At 34.4% G+C, this 25,944-nt stretch overlaps 1 protein-coding gene and 1 pseudogene across 1 annotated transcript in view; both read right to left on the bottom strand.

The window, feature by feature from the left end:
• LOC125838451 (transcription factor Pur-alpha 1) overlaps nt 1-25,944 on the bottom strand; it is a 631,298-nt gene that overhangs the window by 241,580 nt on the left and 363,774 nt on the right. The gene's annotated exons all lie outside the window — the stretch shown is intronic.
• On the bottom strand, nt 19,792-20,998 carry LOC125838450 (uncharacterized; annotated as a pseudogene).

Raw genomic sequence — 25,944 nt, 5'->3', positions numbered from 1 at the left:
ATATAATTATTAAGTTTTGAGCACCTGGAGATAGTTTTTTGTCTAGTGTTCTTTAACTTTGAGGAATTGAAGAAATTCACTTTTGAGAAATTTGAAGTGAGTCTTTGAGATTCTTCAATTGGAGCATAGTAAGTACAAACCAATCTTACCCAGTTAATGGATACTCAATTTGTAACGATTTTTATCGTTTTTATGATGTATAGGTAAAACCTAATTCTTGGGGTGTGATTATGTGATTATGGGATGATTTAGTTCATGGGTATAGTTAATTGTTAGTTTAAATGCTATTTAGAAGTAATTTTAATCAATAATTGTTGTTTAATTTAAGAATTATAGTTGCAAATGTAGTTCTATGTTTGTGTTCTTGGCTTGCTCGAGAGAGAGAGGTTTTAGAACCAAATTTATTGGTTGATGGTCACTGGGTATTGGGTTGACTGGGTTCAGCTCGAGAGAGTGAATCCTAAACCCAATCCCACACATTCAGCTCGAGAGAGTGAATAGCCTAGCTTACTCACTACTATCTAGCTATTTACTAATATTTGCAATTACCCATTTGTCTATATTAGCCTATAATCGATCACATCCCAAGAACCCTTCTCATTATTTTTAATTTTCATTAATTGTGACTATTTGTAGCTATTAATCAAAACTAAAACCCCCATTTGACATTCGTGTCACCCCTAATTTGAATGATGTCTTTATTCGATAACTTTTATTCCTGTCATTGATTTGAACATGTTCATACTTCCTAATTGAATCTGAAACACATACCACACTCTGTGGGATTCCACCCGAACTCATTTAGTTGGGTTTTATACTGACTAGTGATCGTTGACACTTAGAATTGGATGAAGTGTTCTTGAAACGTTAATCAAAATGGCGCCGCTACCGCGGAGTGGTGTTGTTTGAATTTCTTTTGGTGAAGTTGATTTTTTTTCCTTTTAGTCATAGTTGAATCGACTTATTTTTAGTTTTGGTTTGTGTGTTGTTATTTGAAATAGAGGGAATGAGTATATATGGTAGCAACGACAACAAGTGAACTACCCTTCCTCAAAGATGACGATTCTTAGGAATAATATCCTAAATTTCAATTACTTGGAGGGTGAGACGCTCCATGAGTTTGGCCGAGATTTAAGACACTCTTGTTATAGTGCCTGACTCAAGGAATCCCAGACAAAATGTTATTTGATTGTTTCTACAGAGGTCTTGGTCCAGAGAAGAGAGGAGTGGCTGACCAACTTTCTCCAAGTGCTCTAATACAACAAATATATGCAATACTATCCCAACTCCTCAATCACATGACCAAGGCCAAGAAGGAGCAAGAGAGGGACAAAGAGTTAGCAAAAATGCTGACCCAGCTGGACCTCTTGCCCTAAGAGATCATGGAATTTGAAGTAATGTATAAAAAGAAGGAAAGGTACATTCCTCCTCATGAGCATAGAAAACCTAAGAATTATGAGGATAGACAGATGGAAGAGACACTTTCACACATTCTCCACAAAGTCGAAGAACACGACAAAGTGTTGAAAGAGATAGCAGAGAATATCTCAATGCTAAATTAGATGAGTGCTTGTCATTCCATATCGATTAAGCTACTGGAGAATCAAATCAGTTATATCTCGTACCATCTCAACTCTAGACATAAAGAGGGGTGCCTAGTGTTACTATAGCAAGACCCAAGAATGAACTTTGAGTAAGTACTTGCGCCGTGCCACAACGTTAACTAAGGCGCTGCTTGGGAGGCAACCAAAGTTTTTATTACGTTATTTTTTTGGAATAACTTGTGTTGATTGTGAAGCTTAAAAGTATGTATTGTGTTTGAAAAATGCAGGTTAGTGAGCTAGGAGTCCAGTTGGTAACTCACCAATGAGGTCGGCAGGCCTGACTTCGACTGCCGTTGGGCTTTTGAAAATCTCAGGATGAAACCTCTGATACTCAGCTAGCCCATGGCCAAATCGGCGACTCACCGAACAGGTCTGCGAGACCGACTTTGTCAGCCATTTGGATCCCCTAATTTACCGGTGTCCTATAAAACTCAACGAGTTTAGTAACCACTTGGCGTGTCGTCGAGTGGTTCTGTGAGGTCGACTAATATCACCGAATGGGCGCGAACTCGACGGTTTGTAAAGGCCAAAGGATTAAACTTTCAAACTATTTCATAGTCCCTCACTTTTAACTTCATACAATCACACCCACACTTTAATTTTCCTATATTTTTGCATTTTGTTGGTTTTTGGTCGTTGATTCTGTGTTCGGAGTTGGAATTGTTTGCCGCCTAGCATTTCAAATCGTAATTTGGCATTAGAGGTTTGTTTTTCTGAACTCTGACTTCCTAAATAGTGGTTAAACTCAAATGAATTCTCTAGCTCTAAATAATTTGTGTTGGGCCTCTCTGAAATCGTGTTTGTGGGCTAGTTTGCCTATCTTACTTTTGATTTCGTGCCTTAATTGCCTAAATTGTGGATTCCCTACTTTTCATGCATAACTATTGATCGTTATCTTGTGGGTTGTGCTTAATTGTCATTGAGTCTAGTTGGGTAAAGTTTGAGTAACCCAAATTGAGCTGAATGATGTGTTTTGCCCGATGATGGAGCATTTGACGTCATTCTTAAGGGCAAAGGTCATCAAATGGTCAATTTTAGCCAAATTGGGGTAAGTCTAAGTACTTCGGTGGCATGGGTCTAATGAGTCTGAGCCTAATTGAGTGGGTGTGTTGTTAGATTTTGTTTTTGGAGGATGCAGGTCTTATTTTGGAAGTTAGGGTTGAAATGGGCAGTTTGGCGAGATGGGTCGAGCTAGCCCAACCACTCAGTGGTTCACCAAAGTCTCCCCAGATCACCTTTAATTTCATGATTTAGTTGAGTTTGGGTCTGTAACTTTCGGAGACAAGCCTGAGCTCGCCGAGTGCACTCGACGACTCACGAATACACCCGATGACTCGCCGAGTGCACTCGACAACTCGCCGAATGCACTCGACGACTCACCGAGTGCACTCGATGATTCGCCAAATGTCTTTTTTGATTGCCCTTTCTGTGATCCTAACCCCTAAAATACCGTGTAACTTTCGGCAGTCTAGTCTATGGTCGTTGAATGATGTCAGCGGTTCATCGAAAGGCCCTTCTCATTGCAGACATGCCACTTTTTCTGGGAAATTTTTTAGCCAGTCCTTTCGGCGAGCCCGATCTGGCTCGCCTAGGTAACTCGATTATTAGCCGATTAGTTCGGTGAGTCATTTTACAACATATTTTCTAAAAAATTTCTTGACTTGTTTTGAACCATTTCCAATGTGCTTTGCAAATATGGCTAGACCAAAGGTAGAAAGCCGAGACATGATGCCTTGCAAAAGAGAAAAGGGTATATCAATCAATGTAGATGTAGCTGCATCCAAAGAAAAGGCTACAAACATCCCACCACAGGTGGTAAAGGTGAAGGCAAAGGAAAAGCACCAGCTTCTGAGTCACTAGAGGTTAGTTCCGATAGTAAGGGACTGTACGCCACCCACCTCACAATATCTGAGAGTAAGTGTGAGCACCGGGACCCTCAGACTACCACTTTTGATCCTGAGGATGATCAGTTACTTTTCCCTAGGAGAGCTGAACTGCGCTCCAAGAGGACTCATGATCCGTCTTGGATCTGGGTACCCCAAAATGCTACTCCTCTTCCAGACCAGGAAGTGGTCCAAGCACCACCAGCATGTGGTCCTCATCCCCGGTCTATGAATAGACTAAAGGCTAAGGGAGTTAGGACAATCATTGAGGAGAAGAGGTTTTCCATAGATGGCCTGATCGACTGGTACCTGGAGATTTGGAGAACCTTAAAAGAGCACAAGTTAAGGATCTTAACAAAATCCCGTGGCCCTTACATTCCCAGTTGGGTATGGGTGTTTTACACTACCTATGGAGCCCTAGTTCCACAAGAAAAAGGGAAGCTGTCACATTCAAGTCGGTGGATTATGTGGTCGTCAGGGGAAACAAAGTGAAGTTGATAGTGACGACATCAATGCAGTGCTAAAGTGTACAAAGAATATCTCTGATGACTGTCAATACATGTTCAAAACATAGTCATTGGAGAAGCTAAAAAAGTGGTTGGATCCTCTATTATCTGATGGTACTCCTAGGTGGGCAGAGGCTGGTGTGTCAATTAAGAAGAAAGATCTCAATGTAACAGCGAGGTACTGGTTTGGATTTATCAGCAGCACTATGCTGCCATCCCAGAATGAGTCGATCCTCCGCCACACGAAGGTAGCCTGTCTTGGTTGCATCATCAATGAGAGCAATCTCAACTTGGGTATGATTATTGGCCAAGAGATATCCATGAGGGCTAGGCAACATCAGACTTCACTTTTGTTCCCAGTATTAATCACCGAACTGTGTAGATGATCCTAAGTACCCCGTGATGAGAAAAAGGATGTGGAAGTGATTCCCACCTCCTCTACTGATATTCGGCATATTGAGGCCAAGTACATGAAGGATGAGGCTGAGAAGATGAAGGCAACCTCGGTGGTTGATACTAAGACACTACCTACAGAGGCAATATTGCCTACTCCGGCCCCTAGGCCTTTAGGTATATCTAGTATTGTCCCTTCTGTAATTCTACTTCCTCGTCAGCTCCCCTTCCTCCTAGGTCTGCTGCTAGTGCCACTACACCCGACCCCCTCTCAACCAGGTTGTAATACTAAGGATGGGACTGCTTGCCCATTCTACTGATAGACGTTCCTCCATACTTGAGGCCACAATTCCTGGGATGATTGAGAGGGCCCTTACTGCTGCTGTGAAAGCTCTTAGTGTGCCGATTGATGACCTTGGGACAAGGATATTGGTTTGTGAGCAAGGCCAGGGGACCACTGAGGAGGTCACGGCCCTAAAGGTAGCGATTCCTGAGCTGAGAAAGGATGTGGACTAGCTGAAGTCCATAGATATGTCCATGATTTTTGGGACTGTGGATCTCCCCGACATGTCAGCTGATGCAAATGTGCCTCTGGCTACCACTAGAGATGAGGTTCGACTTGAGGAGGTAGCTACTACTGATTCTTAGAAAGAGACGAATGAGGAGCGACTCAGTCTTCCAAGAAGAGACCACATATGAGGGCCTTACAGAGGTCGACGAGGGAATCGTGGATTTTTTCGTGTATATCTCATTGGCTGATACATCTATGGCGGGATTTAGTGGAGCTAGTGTTGATGTTACACCGGGCACTGATGCCCAGGATCAGAGTGTCGCACCGTGTATTTATGCCTTGATAGATGGAGCGGCAGTGTAGACATGACCCTTCTTTACCTCTCTCTCTTTTTATTGCCATTTTATTATTTTATTGCATTTAAGGACTACTGTATTTTTATTTGTGGTGGGGTGAGGTATTTCCATATCTACCGCTTATGACTATCTTTTGTATATATTATTGGAATTTTGTGTTTAAATTCTATCTTGGTATTGTCTTGTAGATGTTTTAGCTTGTGGCTCCTCATTATGAATGCAAATGGTTTTTGACCCTTCTAAAAAAAATTATTTTGCCAGCTCTTGTGTTTGATTGCAAATGTTCTTGTGCATATTTGAGTATCGATAACGGTCAATATCGATGACTTGAATAATGTTCTTAATAAAAAAAATGAATGCCCGGACACGATGAGGCCAAATGAAGTTGCATAGACAATGTGTGAACTTTTTGCATCTCGTTGTAACTAGGAGATCATCGAATGAGTCTCTTGTAATGAACATTCCACACTAGCGAAAGTGTGGAGTCTTGTTTGATATTGGTGTCAATGCCTTATTTGATAAGCTTACTGTGAACCTTGTGTTATGACACCTATAATTTGCCCCATTGGTCCGGTTGACTAAGTGATGGAAGCTCTTGAAAAGATCTTAGGCAACAATTTTGAAGAGTGAAACAATTTGACAATATACCTCTTTTGTGGCCAACCTTGCGAGTGTGTAAATTTTGCTTGCGCCCCTTTTGAGTCTTATCCTTTTCTTGGAAGAAACTTGATGCAATTGTAACCCCTCTTTATCCATAAACCCATAATCCTCATGAAATGTAGTTTGTTTGAATAGCCAACTTAGGCGAAAAGCCTAAGTTGGGGTGTGGTGAAAAGAGGAGGAAAATCAAGAAGGGTGAAGAAGACCACCTTTGATCTATGATTTTGAAAAAAGACGGAACCTCCCATAAAAAAAGAGAGAGAATGAAAAAGAAAATGAATGAATAAGTTGTGAAAGTTGTGAAAGTTGCAAAAGAAATGGGGTGTCCAGTATCCCATGGAAGTGAATAATGGGGTGAAATTTGATCATGAGTTGAAATCATGAAGAAAAGGAAGGAAAGTGATGTTCATACCACATTTTATGAAGATAACAACCCTTGAGCCTAAATAATCATACCTTTACACTTAGCCCCGTTACAAGCCTTGAAAAGAAATTTTTGATCTTGAGTGAGCTGAAACTAATGTTGATTGGAAAATAAGGGCAAACCTATGGGTGAAGTCATGCATGTGTTCATCTTTGTGAGTGTGAGAGTTGTATGTGATTCCAGAGCTATATATTGTTGAATAATAGTGTGTGAATATGGAATCATCCTTGTTGTGAGGGAATTTGAGTACCTTTGTTGAGATTGAACTTGCATTTGAAGCAAGTATTGTGAACATGAGAATATTTGATAATGGTGAGTCGCACCTTGAATCTTTGAGTACACGATTGATTCTTGCATGAGTAAGTTGACTATTGTTTTGTGCATTCACAATTGAATCTTTTGTAGCACTATTTGAGACATCCTTTTTGAATTGTTGAACTTCAATTTTACTTGACGACAAGCAAAAGTTTAAGTCGGGGGTGTTAATGAGTCCAAGATTTTGGCTCATTTAGGGCTTTGTTTATATAGAATTAGTGTCCTCAAATGCTTAATCTGTACCAATAACTGATGTAAAACCCTTTATTTTCAGGTATATGGATTGAGAAACAAAGCAAAGACACTAACAAGAAAAAAGGAACAAAACAGGCATAAAGGATGAATAAAGGCAGCCTGGTGATCGCCAAGTTCCCTTGTTAAATCGCCGAATGGTTATTTGATTGCCTATATTTCCAGTGAAGTAAAGAATCAAGTTGGCGATAGAAAGAAGCAGTCGGTGGATCACCGAGTGATTCTTCTAGGCCAAGATAGATCACCCAAAGTTACAAACCTGGAGGATGCTGAGTATCAAGGCAAAATGGCGATGGAATAGACCAAAGGGCAGCTCACCGAGTGGTTCGGCGAGCCCGACTTACTTCGCTAACTGACTCTTCGCAGCTCATTTACGGCTCCTATAAATAAATTTTTGAACATTTAGTTTAGTATCAATTTTTAGAGAATTTTAATCATTTTTTATCATTATTAAGTTTTGAGCACCTGGAGATAGTTTTTTCTCTATTGTTCTTTAGCCTTGAGGGATTGAAGAAATTCACTTTTGAGAAATTGGAAGTAGCTCTTTGAGATTCTTCAAATTGGAGCATTTTAATGATGAATCAATCTTACCTAGTTGAGGTTAATCAATTTGGTAACAATTTTAACCTTTTTATTGTGTCTAGCTTAAACCCCTATTATCGGGGTGTGATTATGAGATGATTTAGTTTATGGGTATTGTTAATTGTTAGTTTAAATGCTATTTAGAAGTGAGTTTAATCAATAAGTGTGGCTTAATTTAAGAATTGTAGTTGCAAATGCAGTTTTATGTTTGTGTTCTTCGCTTGCTCGAAAAAGAGGTTTTAGAACAAAAATTATTGGTTGATAGTCAGTGGGTATTGGGTTGACATGGGTTCAGCTCGAGAGAGTGAATTCTAAACCAAATCCAACATATTCAGCTCAAGAGAGTGAATGGACTAAGGTGTAGGTTGTTGTTATTTTGCATGCTTGTTGATGTTGGAGAGAAAATACATGATTCAGGTTAAATTGTTCGAGAGAAACTTTACCTCCCTTATAGCCTAGCTTACTCACTAATATCTAGCTATTTACTAATAGTTGAAATTACCCATTTGTCTATATTAGCCTATAATCAATTACACATTGATTGTGACTGTTTGTAGCTGTTAATCAAAAGAAAAAAACCCCCATTTGACATTCGTGTCACCTCTTAATTGAATGATGTCCTTATTCGATAACTTCTATTCGTATGATTGATTTGAACATGTTCATACTTCGTAATTGAATCTCAAACACGTACCAATCCCTGTGGGATTCGTCCCCAACTCATTTAGTTGGATTTCATTTTGAATAGCGACCGTTGACACCTAGAATTGGATGAAGTGTCCTTGAAACCCTAATTAGGGGACAGTGCGGTGATTGTTGCTGCTATGGTGGCGGGACTTGAGGTAGATTTTGTCTGCATACTTATCGCGGAGATCCACGAGAAGGCCTTCAAGGCCACTACCACTTTGCCTTTCCCTGCCTCATCTTCTAGCTTTAAGGGACTCCTGTGTACTAGTGTGGCACTGTGATTGGTTTCTTCAGGCAACCAAGACTTTAAACATAGGCCTGATCTGGGATGACGCACACCTAGCCGCCCCTCAAAGAGAGCCAAAGGTTGAGGTACCACCTCTAGGTGATGATCTAGTCACCGACGTTACACAAATATAGGCTGCTGACTCGCCTCTTCCAGCCACTACTATAGACACCCAAACTCCACCGTGTCCAGCCGTCAATCAGGCCCCAAGCTCCTTTAGAGCCACCCGTTCCTCCGGTTCCGCCGCCATCCCTCTAGCTCGAGTTGTGAAGCCGGAGACACAGATGTCGCACTACAACAACACAATAGGCCATGGACGTAGAGCTCGATTGAGTAGTCCGTTCACAAGAGCATGGATGTGTTCTAGCTGTGAGTCTTAGAGAGGCCTGCCCAGACCATTGATCTATATACCTTCCAGGGGGAGTTGGCCAGCCTTCCTGTCGATTTGGATTCCGTCCTAGCCCCTCCCGAGTTTGCACCAGAGGCTGCCCCGACTCATAATCCTCTCTTGGGGTTTTCTTGCCTATTTTCTTTTTCCCCAAGAGACTGTTTTAATTTATGTTGAACTGATATATTTAGGAATGTATTTGTATGAGTAATTAGAAAAATTAAAGCATAATGGCATGAAAAGCATGAAAAAAATGATACATGTCCAAAAATGTTGAAATGTGCTAGATTTGTAGGCTTGATAAGTCCAATGTGTTGGATCTCAATCTGAGATGATAGGAACTGATTTGAACTAATGATTTAAGCTAAAACTTGAACTGGGTAATCAAGTAATCTGATGATGAAACAATGTGCCAAGTTAGTGTGAGGAAAAGCTTGAATGTTCATATAGTGTGTGCCAATCTAGAACATGCTCTATTGGTCGTGCTAAGATAATCTAGTTTAGAAGTTGGGAAGTGATCATAGGCCCCTACTCAAGTTAGTCCCCTTAAGCCTAAAATGATCTAACCAAATGAAATCAGTGTTCGCTTTGATCCAAATGTTTGAGCCTAAAATAGACCATTTCTTTTGATTTACTTAACTTACCTTCCCTAAGATAATTGTCTTGGCCCCGATCCCTCCTTGCACATGTACACCTTGACTTAGGCAAAAAACCTAAGTTTAGGGTGGCTAATTCAAAAAGTTACCTTGATCTTGGCCTTGGTTCGACATCGGATATTGTGAACCTCGGCTCATGCTAAACACATAAGTTGAGGGTGGCTGTGAAAAAGGAAATTGAACGAAAATAGGTATGAAAAGAGTTGTGTGTTTGCCAAAGAGCCAAAAATATGATAAACAGAAGCGCTAAAAAATAAAGAAAATAAAGTGAAAGAAAAAGAACAAAGTGAAAAATATGAGCCTCAAAGTCAAAACACACTGATGAGTCCATGATTTGGACTCATTTAGGGCTTTCATTGATTTAGTGTCCTCAAATACTTAATTTGCGCCAATAACTGATGTTAGATCCTTGATTTTCAGGTATATGGATTGAGGAACAAAGCAAGGACACTAACAGGCAAAAAGGAACCAAAGAAGCTGAAGAAATGTGAGCCTAAGGATCACCAAGAGCACTCGGAATGTCGTCGAGTGGCTCATCAGACCGCTAAAGCTCTAGTGTGCAATGCCCTTAAGAAAATAACCAAGTTGGTAATGAAAAAGAGCAGTCGGTGGATCGCCAAGTGATTCCATAAATCCAAGATAGATCGCCCAAAGTTAAAGACCTTGAGGATGTTGAATACCAAGGCAAAAGGGTGATTGAAAAGAACAAAATATGGTTCGCCGAGTGATTCGGTGAGCCTGACTTACATCGCCGACTGGATTCTTTGCAACACATTTTTGGCGACTATAAATACGTTTTTGAATATTTAATTTAGGATCACTTATCAATTACTCTTTAGAACAATCTATTATTAAGTTTTGAGCTTTTAGAGAGAGTTTTTCTGTAGTTTTTCTTTGTTTTGAAGGATTGAAGAAATTCACTTTTGAGAAATTAGAAGTGGGTCTTTGAAGTTCATCAAATTAGAGCATCGTAAGGATGAAATCAATCTTACCCTGTTGATGGATAATCTATTTGGTAATGGTTTTTATCTTTTTACGAAGTCTAGCTAAAACCCCAATTCTTGGGGGGTGATCATGTGATATGAGCTCATTTAGCTTATGGGTATTGCTAATTGTTAGTTTAAATGCTATTTAAAAGTTAGTTTAATCATTAATTGTGGTTTAATTTAAGAATTATAGTTGCAAATGTAGGTCTATATTTGTGTTCTTGGCTTGCTCGAGAGAGAGAGGTTTTAGAACTAAAATTATTTATTGCTGGTTTGTGGGTATTGGGTTGACTCGGGTTTAGCTCGAGAGAGTGAATCCTAAACCCAATCCCACATATTCAGCTTGAGAGAGTGAATGGATTAAGGTGTGGGCTGCTGTTATTTTGCGTGCTTGTTGATGTTTGAGAGAAATAACTTGATTCAGGGTAAATTGTTCGAGAGATAATTTACCTCCACTAGAACCTAGCCTACTCACAAATATCTACCTATTTACTAGTAGTTGCAATTACCCATATGCCTATATATGCCTATAATCGATCACATCCCAAGATCCCGTCTCGTTATTGTTAATTCGCATTATTCGTGACTGTTTGTAGCTGCTAATCAAAATCAAAACCCCCATTTGACATTCGTGTCACCCCTTAATTTGACTGATGTCTTTATTCGATAATTTTTATTCCTATCATTGATTTGAGCATGTTCATACATTCCAATTGAATCTGAAACACGTACCGCTCCCTATGAGATTTGGTCCCAACTCATTTAGTTGAGATTTATACTGATTTACGATCGTTGAACGCCTAGAAGTGTATGAAGTGTGCTTGAAATGTTAAATCAAAATGGTGCCACTACCGGTGAGTGGTGTTGTTTGAAATTCTTTTGGTGAAATTGAATTTTGTTCTAGTTAGTCATAGTTGAATCTACTTACTTTTACTTTTGGTTCTTATTTTGTTTGTCAAAACACAGGAAATAACTGTATATGATAGCAACGGTAACCAAGTAGACCACCCTCCTTCAAAGATGATGAATCTTAGGGATCACATCCTAGACTTCAAGTACTCAGAGTGTACGCACACATGTAAAAGATAGCACATTATAGATTAGTCAGCACTTTGAGGCCTATTTAAGGCTTTGAACTTGTATAAGAGGGCATTCAAAATCTTACGACTTTGTAAACCACTTTATAATTATCTCCATTTTCCCCATCTTTTTCCATCTTCCATCTTCCATGTTTTCTCTCTTTTTCCAAAATAAGTAAAACTTTAGTAAGTAACTTTTATCTACTCTTATCTCAATTATATGTTTTAATTTAGTAGTTTAAAGTTTGTTTACTACTTTTTGTTCTTCTCTTTCATTATGTTTTGTTTTAAGCTTTTTCTTGTTCTTGCTCCATTCCGTTACTCTGCCAAATTTCTTTAGGATTCCGTCCTGGAACTCGATCCATCCCCTAGCCCTGCTACACCAGCCAAAATTATGTGGAGATGGAAGTTCCCCTCAAGACCTGAAGGTATTTTGAGTTTATCTTAATTGATATCCGTTAAGATAAACTCATAATACCTCTGGGTCTTGAGGCGATCTTCCGCCTCCACATAATTTTGGTTGGTGTAGCAAGGCTTTAGTAAGTCATGAATTTCATAATTCCCAATTTTTTATCAAGTGCAGTAATTGGCATTACTAGTGACACTATTAACTCAAATTATTTTTTATTTGGAGTAATTCTTTCCTTTTCCTTTCGAGAAGTGGCAGCGAGATCCAGTTGTAGGTATATCTCTGTGATTTTCATCTTTTAACTATCTTTTGTTTAGATTGAAATATTTTTATTGATCGAGGAGTATCACGACCCAGGGGTTCACCCTAGATGTAACATGACGTATATTACCTCGAAGGCCATACAAGCCACTTAGCATACCATAACATAAGCAATAGAACATTAAGAGTAAAAACGCATTTCAAGTCTAAAATGTTCATAGAAACAAAAGCGGAATTCTAGACTCTAAGTCTCAACATAGACATCTATTACAATATTTGTAAAGAGAAAGGGCATAGCCCATACAACATAGTTCCAAAAAGGAAAATACAAGAACGGAAACTTCAACGTAAGATATAGTCGTCCTCGGATCTAGAGGACTCACCAACAAGCTAGGAGAATAAGTGAATTCAAGCTTTACCCACTGCGGTGATCACGTTGAGAACTGGACCGTACACTTGGGGAAAATGTAGGAAAAAGTTGGCGTTAGTACAAAAAATGCACCTAGTATGATAGCCATGCATAAAACATTGAATACATGCAAAAAGGGACATTTAATTTGAAAGCATGTAATTTACCAATTTTAAACCTCAACATAAAGTTATTGGAAAGCATAAGCCATAAACATAGTAACTATCATCATTTCAAAGCTTTTGAAACTCACATACAAAGGTTAATAAGGAACCATAGTTCATATTTCATATTATTTTTCTTGTCGTGGGAAATAAGCCTTAACCGACACCAAAAAGGTACTACTAGAAATAAGCTATTTACCGACTACAAATATGTAATCGGAAATCTGGAAAATTTTCCGACTACTTTAATCGGTACATTAAAATTTATATTATTTTAAAATTTTACCGACAATGATTTTGACTATTGAAGTCGTAAGTTTTATGAAATAAAGTCAACAAAATAATTGACTAGTGTTCCGATTAGAGTAGTCGGTACTTTGTTAAAATAATTAAAAAATATTTTTAATTGGCGACTACTGTAGTCTGCAGTTTTACTATATTTTTTAATTAAATATTAGTTTAATTTTTTGATCATAGTAAAGTAATAGTGAAGGTCCCTACTTCGATCCTAGGCATCAACATTTTACTTTATAAATATTTTTTAGTTAGTAAATTCTGACCCATGTACTGTAAAATTGTTTAGAAAAAAGAAAATTGACTAGTGTTCCATTTTTTCAGTAACATTAATTAAAAAAGAAAACATTAATTCAAAAAGAGAATATTACTCTAAAGGTAAAGTAATAGTATTCTGACCTATTCTTTCACTGGCTAGAGTCTCTCTAAAATTACTCGGTAAACTCTTTCTCCAAGAGATTCTTTTCACTTTGGTTGAGGACAAATCATTTCCAGAATCTAAAAGTAAATCATTTACAGAATCGTTTGAAAGAGGTAATGTAAACTCTTCTATTTTTTCGGGTTTCAATTAGGTTGAGGTACTGTAAAGTCTCTTCTTCTTTAGGGTTTATATTTGGTTGAGGTACTGTAAAGTCTATTACTCTTTAGTATGCAATTTTTCTCGAGGAACCTTCCAAGGGTTGGTTGAATTAGAAAATTGTTTCAAAAATAGATTTAGTAGTTGCAACATATGAATGTCTTCCTCAAATAGGCATTTTCTTGCGTTGTTATGGTTTCTCTTTGTTGTTATTACTCTTTGCATTAAAATATATCCTTGAGCTTAGATATATTACATAGGTTGTAGATTCAGCATACAAGAGCTAATAATTGAGAGTTACTTTGGTTTAAGTTTCCGGGTTCAAAACATGTTTAATTTTCCTTTTTACGCATCTTAGAGTAGAAAGCCCAGTTGCAAAATGTTCATAATGTGACAGTCTACACTACAGATCAATTGGCTTTGGCCTCTCACATCACTACAAAACAAACAGTAAAAGGTTATCTAATAATAGTAGTCCTTATGATAGTAAGAAAATGATGGTGTGGCCACTTCATTAAAGTAAAAGAAGATCCTAAAGGTTTACTTAACCAATACATTTTTTGTGAAGCCTGTGATATCATATCCGTTCTGTTGAGTAATCGAGGATATGCAAGGTGTGGTTGAACGTCTTGTCAAAAACTTGGTAAATGATTTGCTTCGACCCATTCAGATAGTTTCCTTGAAGTGGTTGTAAAGGGGAAAAACATGCTACAAATATGTCATAAGTCGTCGTTTTGTTATGATTTGTTTTTTTCATGAAAACAATATTTAGGATATCGAAAACAATGTTTATGGTAATGAAGGAAACTGTTAGAATTAGTACTTTTTTCCAATTTCAATGTGAGATGAACCATGCATTTTTAGGAGGGTGCTTTTTATTCTATTAATGTTGTGGGAATAAGATCTATGCAATTTAGTGCAACGCAAGGCAAGAGATGAATTGCTTGACAAATTCAAAGCTTGCTTACAAGTTGCATTTGATTGTTCAGCGATTATACAATAATTAATTATAATCACATCAATTTTGTCATGGAATTGAAAAAGAAATTAAATATAAAGGTGATTAGCATATAGAGTATATTTCATGCATGTTCACTATTTTCTTCTTGTTTTTTCTTATTTGAAATCAAATTGCAGAGATTGGTTTATTACTTGTAACACATGAATACCAGAAAGTGTAAAAGAGCAATAGTTCTAGTGCAGCTGCTCACCATATATTCATATTTTGATCATAGGAGTAAAACATTATTATAGGCAGAGTAAATTAATATTCAATTTTTTTAAAAGGAAGAAAAGTAATAGTGAGAAAAAGGCACTTGAAGTAGAAGCATGAAAAGAAGACATATAAAGGAGGCATATCTATCTCCTAAGTCCTAACTATGAGTGTAAGAATTTTGTATATTACATGGGATAGGGGGGAAATGAGTTCTGTTTGTGGTTTTTAGTTTTAGTGATTATTATATTTTGAGCATAGGAAATTGAGCAAGTTTCTCAGTGAGATTCAAGAAAGATTGGAGTTGTGGTGGGGAAGAAATGACTCTGAATAATCAAAGTGTACTGCTCGTTGGATCACGAGGTTGAATATATTTATGGAAAGATACAAATATATATATACATATATGTGTAGTAAATTCTGGTTATGTATGATCATGATTGCTTGTAATACATCTGTGAAAGAAGTACATCTCTGTCAAGTACTGCTGCTGGGTGGTGTCAATTTGGTTGCTTTTGTTTTGAGATGAATGAAAGAAAGTACATCTTGTTTATAATGCATTACATTGAAAGAGTTTTAGTATGAACATGGGAGAAAACAGATAGATGCTCTGTGTTGGTCCAAATTTTTAGTGTTTTAATTTGGTTGAGCTACTGTAAAGTCTCTTCTTCTATAGGGTTTCAATTTGGTTGAAGTACTGTAACTCTCCTACTCTTTAGTATGTAATTTTCCTCGAGTAACAATCAACAAATTAGAGTTAATATATGCTTAATATTCTCTACAAAACTGGATTGCTAGTTTGTTTAGTTAAATTCTTAACTTTTTAAGTTTGTGTAGATGGAATTTGCACATCGTAAATGGATGTATGATAGAATTCATCCTAATCGTGTGGGATGGAGGGTGGAATTTATAAATGGAGTTAAAGAATATATTGCAAAGGCGAAAACTAGAAATGATTTTCTTATAGAAGGCACAATTAGGTGTCCTTGTGCCAAATGCAAGTATATCAAGTTTTTAAAACCAGATAAAGTTAAATTTCATATTTTGATGAAAGGATTTATGGATAATTATTATGTGTGGACTGTTCATGGAGAGAAAGACACATATGTAGCAAGTGTTGATTTTCATAATGTGTTTGATTGTGTGGATAATCCTGTAGAGAATAATAATGATGAAAATTCTCGATTCAATGAAATGTTGAGGGATACTTTTTGGATGTTCCAGGGGTTCAATCAAAACCAAATGATGAGGCTAAGCACTTCTATGGACAGTTAACTGAAGCTACTCGACCTTTATATGAAGGTTCAATGCATTCTACGTTGTCTGTTGCTGTTAGATTGCTAAGTATAAAGTCAGATTATTCAATTTCTCAAGCGGGAATGGATTCTATCATTGGGCTTATGAATGAGCTTAATCCGAGTAAAATTGACTTACCTAAAGATTTCTACAAGACAAAGAATATGGGTTCTAAGTTAGGGCTTTCATCATAAAGGATTGACTGTTGTGAAAAGGGTTGCGTGTTATTTTATAAAGATGATGCAGCTTTAGAATATTGCAAATTTTGTAATCAAGCTCATTATAAGGAAGTCACAAATGTCAAAAGGAAGAAGGTTCCAGTGAAGTCAATGCATTACTTACCCCTTATACCTAGGTTAAAGAGGTTATACGCATCAATGAGCTCTGCTCCTCATATGAGATGGCTTTACGAACATAAAAGGCCACCTGGTGTTCTAAGTCATCCATTAGATGGAGAAGCATGGAAGCATTTTGATGGATTGTTTCCTGACTTTGCTAGTTAACCTAGAAACATTAGGTTGGGATTATGTAGTAATGGATTCACTCCATTTGCGGTCTCTGCGACAGCATATTCATGTTGTCCAGTATTTGTTACCCCATATAATCTCCCCCTTGAGTTATGTATGGCAAGTCCATATTTGTTCCTAACTTGCATTATTCCAGGTCCAAACAATCCAAAAAATTTGATTGACATATACATGCAACCTTTGATCGATGAGTTAAAATTATTGTAGAATCAAGGTGTGGAAACATATGATGTATTCCATAAACAAAACTTCATAATGCATTCTGCTCTGAGATGGACTATAAATGATTTTCCTGGTTATGGAATGTTTTCTGGGTGGTCAACTACTGGTAAGTTAGCTTGCCCATGTTGTATGGAAGACACAAAAGCATTCAGATTAAAACATGGAGGTAAGAACTCGTGGTTCGATTGTCAACGTCGATTCTTGCCGAAGGATCATGAATTTAGGATAAATACTAGTGTATTTATGAAGAACCAAACTGATTTTGAAGATCCACCGGCAACTTTATCGCCTGAGGAAATGTGACATAAAGTTAGTGATTTACCTAAGGTAACAGACTCTCCATCATCTAAGATACCTGGTTATGGTATTACACATAATTGGACAAAACAAAGCATATTTTGGGAGTTACCTTATTGGAAGCATAACCTTCTTCACCATAATTTGGATGTCATGCATATTGAAAAAAACTCTTTTTGACTACATATTCAATACTGTGATGGATATCAATAACAAGACAAAAAATAATTTGAAGGATAGGATGGACTTAAAAGAATATTGCAGGCGAAGTGAGTTGTACTTGACATACCTTAACAACAAGATACAGAAGCCCAAGGCAAGTTACACATTCACTTTGGATGAGAAGAGGGAGATTTGTGATCGGGTCAAGAATTTGAAGATGTCGTATGGATATGCTTCAAACTTATCTTAGATGTGTTGATATGAAAGAAGGAAAGTTGATGTCTATGAAAAGCCATGATTGTCACATTTTTATGGAATCTTTGATGCCTATTGCATTCAAGTCCTTGCATGATAAAATATGGAAACCCATCATAGAAATAAGCCTTTTTTTGAAAGAGTTGTGTTCTAGCACATTGAGGGTGGAGAACTTAAATTACATGGAGAGTAACATTTGCCTAGCTTTAAACAAGTTGGCAAAAATATTTCCTCCTGGCTTTTTCAATGTAATGGAACATCTCCCTATTCATCTTGTGCATGAGGCACGACATTGAGGTCCAGTTCAAGGTAGATGGATGTATCCATTTAGAAGTAAGAACTTTAAATTATTTTTCTTTTTGTTTGAATTTTTTTTTAAAATCGTCTAAAAGTCACACTTTACAGGATTATTGGTAAAAGTAAAAGGACCATAAAAAATAGATGGAAAATAGAGGGAGCGATGCGTGAGGCATATCGGGCCAGAGAAATATCTAATTTTGATTCATATTATTTTGAAAGTGATGTGTCATGTTTGAGAAATAGACTCAATCGACATGACGATGGAGGAATTATCGATCGTTTGGCACCACCCTTTTCCGTATTTAATTATCTAGGAAAAGAAGGTCCAAAATATACTCCAAAGCGAAAGTTAACTGAGATGGAGCTAAAGTCAGCTACAACACATGTATTATTGAATTGTCCCGATGTCCAACCTTATCATAGGTACATATGTATATAATACCTACTTCTACACAAAATTCATCATCCCTTTAACTAATTTCAGTTGTTATTTTGTCGGACCGTTATTTTGTTGGTACACATGGGAATGATGTTGTTTATTCTAGGTTTTCAGACTGGTTCAAAGAACATGTAAGTGTTACCTATTTTGGGGGGGGGGGGGGGGGACCGTTCATGATATGTATTATGAATTTATTCGTTCATAATATATTTTTTCTAAAGGAATTAATCTAATAATTTCTTTTATGTTTTCTAATATATATTCTATGTATTGTATGTCATGAGTTTGTTGGAATACCTCTATGTTTTCTTTTATTAAATTGCTTAATAAAGTAATATTTATTATAGTTTGTTGCCAATATTCTAAATATTCTTGGTTTATCATTTAATCAGTATGTTGGATTTCTAAATCACTTAAATTAAATCTTAACATTTCAATTTCTACTCTATCGAGTTCGAATTCATACCATTCCTGGTTCATTAATTCTTCTTCTTCTTCTCCAAATATTTTATTCCATATTATCTTTCTTAGATCGATTATTTTTATATCTTTTAGGATATACAAGATTAGTGTTTTATATTCTAATATCATTACATCATGTAAAGAGATATTCATGATTATTAATCATAATTCCCTTATACCATATGCATAACAAATGATCCATATTAGATTACTATAAACTAGATTATTTTAACATGTTTTCTTGTCACTGTTAACATCGTACTTTCAAAGGTAATTACTTCCTAACAGCGCCTCAACTCTGTTTACTCCCCTTACGGCTTCCTCGCCTATGGTTTCAACCTTAGGATGGCATAGTCTAGAAGTTTTCCCTTTTTTCCTCATGTTAACAAACTAAAAAACATGCTTAAATAATTCTAGTATATAATAACTAATATAAATTTATTTGATCATGCTTTTGATATTCAGGAATTAATAAATTTAGTTATACATAATCATAAATGTGTATACCTGTGTAGTATCTTCAATATTTGAATCCATAGCTTAACTGAAATTTTATTTATTTGAGAGAATATTTTTGTTTACAAGGAGGCTTGCTTTCCGTGTAGAAAGTCTTGCCTCTATCTGCCATCATGGCTACCTATTTATACACATATAAGTAACCTTACTATGGTTACTTTATTCCTACTATGATTACTTTACACCTATCTTATTACTATTCCTACTTTACACCTGTCCTTCTATTCCTATTTGTCTCTATAATTTACATCCGCACTACCAAAGATTCCTAATTTCACTAACTTTACAAAGTCAAATAAGACAAACAACTTTTCTTTACATCTTTGTACAATATTAACACGTTTCCACTAGCTTTTCTTTTATAAAGTAGCTCCACTTAGCATAGCTTTTCCTTTTTATCTTTGTCGGTCTTGTTACTTCTTATTCTAGCTGCACGTCTGGGATCACGTTATCTTCACCTTGACATTTGGAACACTGATGATCTGGATATTTATGGCCAATAATTTTACAGTATCTGGTCATTATTTCCGATGAGACAAAGTCCTTCCTTATAGCTCTTGTTGTAGGTTGTTGCTCAGGTTTTAACAGACTTAATGCCCATTGCCTGAGTTCTTCCATATCTGTTGCTCTAAATTCTCGACAATTCGAATATATCATTGTTTGTTCTCGTGAATAGTAACTCCATATTGAATTGTTGTTCAAATAATTGGATGTTAATTCATTTAATATAGTAGCTATTCCAATAATTCTCTTCCCTGCATAAAATGCTGGTATCTCTACTTTTTGTATCTCTTCTTGCTCCTCTATTTTTTCCGGTATAATCATTTCCCTAGTTAGTCCAATTTTTATTACTTGTATAATTGGTTTTATCTCGTCGTAAAGTATTTCTGCTGGTGCTGAATAAAACTTTATATAAAACAAAGTTCCTTTAGTTATTCTCTTGTAATTCATGAATGCTTTATGTAACTCTGGTATCGTAGCTATTTCATCTCCAGTTTGGGTATATACTGTGTTTAATAATCCATAGTTATAGCAAGTTGCTATTAGGTTTGCATTTGTCTTTGGTAAAGCGATTAGTTTATTATATCCTTGCAAAGTTTGAGTAATATAGTCTTCATGTGGATTTTGGGTAGTTTTTGATCTAGGGTTCTTATTTAAAAAGGTTTGTATTTTGTGGATATTTTCTATATATGCTCTGGTTATATGGTTATAGGTCTTTTTGTCCTGGTTTAGACTTTCCCTATAGGTATTTATTTGAGGTGATACAAATATGGGGTTTTGTTTTTTTGGGTATAAATGGTTTTTCGAATATCTTGTTCATATTTGTATTGACATATTTTTTCTCCTCTTTTGTAGATGGTGTGCTAGCTGTAGCTGCATGTAACAAATTGTTAGCTTGGGTTTTTCGGTGTTTCCCATCGTCACCTTCTAGCTCTGGAATTTTTAAGTCTTCCGATCTACTTAGCTCCGCATGTTTACCGTCATGCTGCTGACCTTTCATTTTTTGTATCTCTTTGTCCATATTATCTATCTTTGTACAAAGCATTGCTATAGCATTGAATATTTTTTCATCTTTGTCTAGGTCCGTCTGTGTATCTTTGTCTTGATATGTAGTCTGCAATGACATTTTTGTTAGTACTTATCACTTCTATTGTAAATGTAAAATTCTGTATATTTAATACTAGTCTTCGTATTTCTTTTGTTGTAACTGAATCTTGTATCTTCCTGGTGATCCACCATTTTACCTGCGTATTATCTGTTCTTACAGTAAACTTATTATATACGATATATGGTTCAAAAGCTAATAAACATTTATATAGTGCATATAATTCTTTTCTATTTATTTCCCATTTTATTTCAGGATTTGTAAACGTACCTGAGTAATATCTACAATGATGTTCTATTTTTTCTTTATCGTATTTGTATTTTAGTATTCCTCCATAACTTATTTCACTAGCGTCTGATTCTACTATGTATATAATTTTTTTATTTTCATCTGGAAAATATAATTTAGGTAACTCCTTACATAATGATTTTATTTTCTGTATTTGTTCTTGATCCTTTTTATCAAAATGATATTCTACATCCTTTTTTAGTTTTTTGTGCAAAGGTTTTAGATTTTCTGCTAAATTAGGTATATATTCTCTTACCTGATTTACTAATCCTAAAAATGATTGTAATTTCTTTTTCGTATCTATTTGTTCTTTAGAATTTATTATCTTTTGTACTATATGGTTTTGCATTTTTATACCATTTTTATCTATTTGTATTCCTAAAAATTCGATTTGGTTCTTCATTATTTCTGCTTTTTTCTTACTTAAACTTATCCCTGAGTATGTTATAATATGTATAAATTTTTCTAATAATTTTATATGGTCTTCTTCTGTTCTTGAATATAATAGTATATCATCTATGTATACTATGCAATTTTCTAGTTGGTTGAAATAATTATCCATGAAGTGTTGGTATCTACCTGGTGCATTTTTATATCCAAATGGTAGTACGTTCCATTCATAGAATCCTTGTGGTACTGTGAAAGCTGTTAATTTTTTAGATTCTTCTTCTAGCTTTAGATGATAAAATCCTGATTTACAATCAAATTTACTAAAATAGTTGTAGCCTTGTATTTGTCTTACTTTTAATATTTTGTTTGGTATGGGGTAATTATATGTTTTTGTCTTTGCATTCAGATTTCTGTAGTCAATAACCATACGACTTTTTCCTCTCTTTTGTTCACTATGTTTATTTACTATAAATGCTGGACTTGTATGTTTGCTATTACTTTCTTGAATATATTTATTTTCTAATAATTCTTTTATGTGCATTTTAAATTCTGCTAAGTCAGCAAAATTATATTTTAATGGTTTTTGGGTAATTATACTATTTTCGTCAATTAGCTCAATTTTTATTTTTGTTTGGTGTTTTTCCCATCCTTTCAGGGGATTTTCACTATATAACATTTCTAATTGGTCTTGAATTATTTTTAATTTGTCTATCGAAAATATTATTAATTCTACATTAGGGGTATTTTCTTTAATATTTTCTAATTTTTGGGTTATTTTTTCACTTCCTTTAATCCATGGTGTAGGCTTTCTATTTTTATTACTTACTCGTTTAGCTCCTATCTTTTGTTTACATGGTGTGGTAAACCACCAATGTGTTTTTGTTATTATGTGTGGATATAGTTTTTCTAAAAACGGCATTCCTAAAAGCATATCTTTATTTATGAATTCATAACTATAGATATCTTCTATAGTTAATATTTTATCCCATATTTGTAATTTTATATTTTTTGCTTTATATGTTATCATACTTCCTTCATTATTAAACCCTGTTACTACTATAGGTGTTTTTAGTTTTTCCCATTTTTCGTCTGGTAGACAATTATGTTTACACATATTTGCTTCTGCTCCTGTATCTAACATTGGAGTGTAATATCTGTTATAATAATTTTCTACTATTATTTTTGCAAGTATATAAATTTTCATACTGCTCTTTTTATTATAATCTTTTTGTTTTTATACGTTATTATTAATTGGGTATTTTCTAAGTTATATGGTTTCATTTCTTCTAACCATTTTATTCCTAATATTATATTATCTTCTTGATATATTTTAAAATTTATTAATATCATTATTCCTCCTAGGATTATTTCTTTTTGGGTTGTTTCTTCTATAGGTAACAATTCTTTTGGTAATCCTGGGCATACTTGTTCTTTGGAAATTATTTCTTCTTCTGATATTAATTCTCTTGGTATATAATTTTCTTCTTGTCCAGTATTTATTATAATGATATGTTTTCTTTGTTCTATTATTCCGGTTATATAGTAATGATATGGTTCAATTTCTTTTATCCTCTGGTATTCTACCGATTTTCTTGTTGGTTGGGAGATTTCAACTTCTTTATCTAAATTTTTTATTCTTTTTGATGTACTTATTCTATCACTTACTATTTCTAAATCTTCTTCTATGTCTATTTCTTTATAACTATAATCATTATTATCTATTACTGTAACAATTTTTTCAAAAGGATTTTCTATTTTTATTTTATTTATCTTATTTTTTGCTGTTATTTTATGTTTCGTTGTTAGTACATATAGATTTTTACAGCGAGCTGTGAATATCTTACTTCCTGGGGCTAACTCTATTCCTGACATTTTCCAATATATTACTAATGATTTATCTATGTTTCTATCATTTATAGCTACTGAATAATTAGCACTTATTATAAATTTGAATTTTTGGTATATTAGATTTCCTTTTACTGCACTTATTATACTTCTTTCTATTTTTTCTATTATCCTGTCATCTGCCAAATATATTTCTATTGGTGTATCTATTCCTTCTCTAAAACAAGCTTTTATTAATATTTTTGTTCCTCCCAAGTGTACGTATTTTATGGGTTCTTTAGCTTTAATGTCTTGTATTTCTTTATTTATTATTCTTTTATTTATTATAGGTATTCTTGCTTTTCCTTGAGTATACTTACAGTCTATTATATGTTCTTTTTGGCTTACTACGTAGTATTCTTCTTTTTGTCTTTTAAATATATTTCTTATTAATGGCACTTGGAATATTTTTTCTACACTAAGATCTAACTCTTTTCCTTTTATTTGTTCAAATATATTAAGATCAAAAATTACTTTTTGTTCTGTAGATTCTTTATTTGTATATTCATCTTTCTTTATTATTTTTACTTCTTTTTCAGTCATTATATTCTTCTATTTCATTTTCGGACTGTTCATTTTCAAGTTCGTATATGCTATCATCACTTTCTAATTCATAATCTATATAATCTATTTCTGTATAAATATCTTCATTAATTACTATTTCTGATATTTGTTTTTGTTTTGGATTCTTAGGTAATTTACAATCTTTAGTTAAATGTCCTAGTTTTCCACAATTATAACATGTACACTCTGATATTTTTCTTTTTGGTCTAAAAGGTCTTTTTGCTTTAGTATTTTTTATATAATATCTCCTTCTTGGTCTTTTATATTTATACTGGGATTTGTATTTTTTATACTGTCCTGGTTTCCTATATTTCTTTTTATAATAATTATCATTGCATCCAAATTGGGGTGCTATTTTATCTTTACAGCATGCTAAATTTCTAATTTTGCTTGTTGTTTTATCATATCTATTTCTTTTTTCTTATCTATTTCTTCATTTTCTTTAGTTATTCGTACCATGGCAGTTAGACTATCTTCTAATTTTACTGTTTCTTTTTCTATCATTAAATATAGATGTTCACCTATTTTTTTATATCTTCTTCCTAAGTTTGAAAATATTATTTTTATTTTTAATCCTTCCGGATTCTCATAAGTTTTTTCTTCTATAGCAAATTCTTCCTTATTCATTTAAGGTTATGCTTTAATTTATATTCTAATCTTGATATTTCATGTTGTAGTTTAAATATTACTTTTCTTTGGGCTAGTATAGATTTTTGATATACTCCTGCATATATATTATATTGAAGTCTTTCTTGTTTATGTTTTAATTCTTGTCTATTTAATATAACTTTTCGGATTATTTCATACTTATGACCTTCGTTATCGTTCATCTTATCTTTTACTACTTAGCTTTGATACCAATTTTGTAGATATCTCATTCTCGCTCCTAGTGTATCTTGTAATCCTGCTTCATTCCAATCTTTTATTATTTTAGAACTAAATGGTTCTGGTAATTTTGTAAAATATAATTTTCTTATTTCTTTTGCTTCTTCTGCGTTATATGTTCCTTTATAATAATATTCTATAAATACGCATGTATATTCGTCTATGTAACACATATTACATATTGCTAATTTAATCATTAAATTTCTATTTAACTGTTTTTCTTTATTTTGTTCTTCTGTTTCTGTAGTAGTACTGCTAAATTCATTTCTTATGGCTATTTCATATTTATTTAATATATCAATTGGTGTAGTTGCAATTTCTCCATCCATTGCTTTATTATTTCTTAATATTTTTGTACTTTCGTCTTCTAAATTTTATAGCCATAATTTTACCGTTCCTATTAATGTTCTTTCTATATATCCTGGTACTTCCGTCAATGTAATTTTATTGTCTATTAGCTGCTTTGATATATATCCTATCCATAATTGTATTGTTTTATTTATATCTGCTACACAATCTAAATCTAGAAAACCATTGTTTCGTGATGTTGTAGTTGGTTTCCATTTGTTATTTTTTTCTTTGTTTAATCGTTTATTCCATAAACTATTATACCTATCAGATTCTTCATAACTAACCGTATAATATTCCGGACTTAATGTTTTTGGGTTTTTTACTTTTGTGCTTGTGCTTGCTTCATTTTTTATTTCTTCAGTATTTATTTCTATTGTATTCTCAACTATTTCGGTTTCTTTTATTTTTTCTAATATCTCAGTATATGTTTCACTTATATCTGAGTCCTGTTCTGAACAATTTTCATCTTCTATATCAACATTATCAACTCTTATATCTGGGTTTAGTTTTTCTTTAAATTTTTCTATTTCTATTTTTAATTCTGTTTCTATTTCTTTTTCTTTTTGTTTAGCTGCATATAATTCTTTAAGCATATTTAGTTCTTT

Source organism: Solanum verrucosum, unplaced genomic scaffold (assembly GCF_900185275.1).
Source record: "Solanum verrucosum unplaced genomic scaffold, falcon-dt-bn FXZP01000286.1, whole genome shotgun sequence".
NCBI classification, from domain to species: domain Eukaryota; kingdom Viridiplantae; phylum Streptophyta; class Magnoliopsida; order Solanales; family Solanaceae; genus Solanum; species Solanum verrucosum.
Note: the sequence above shows the minus strand (reverse complement) of the source record. Positions and strands in the feature narration are given on the sequence as shown.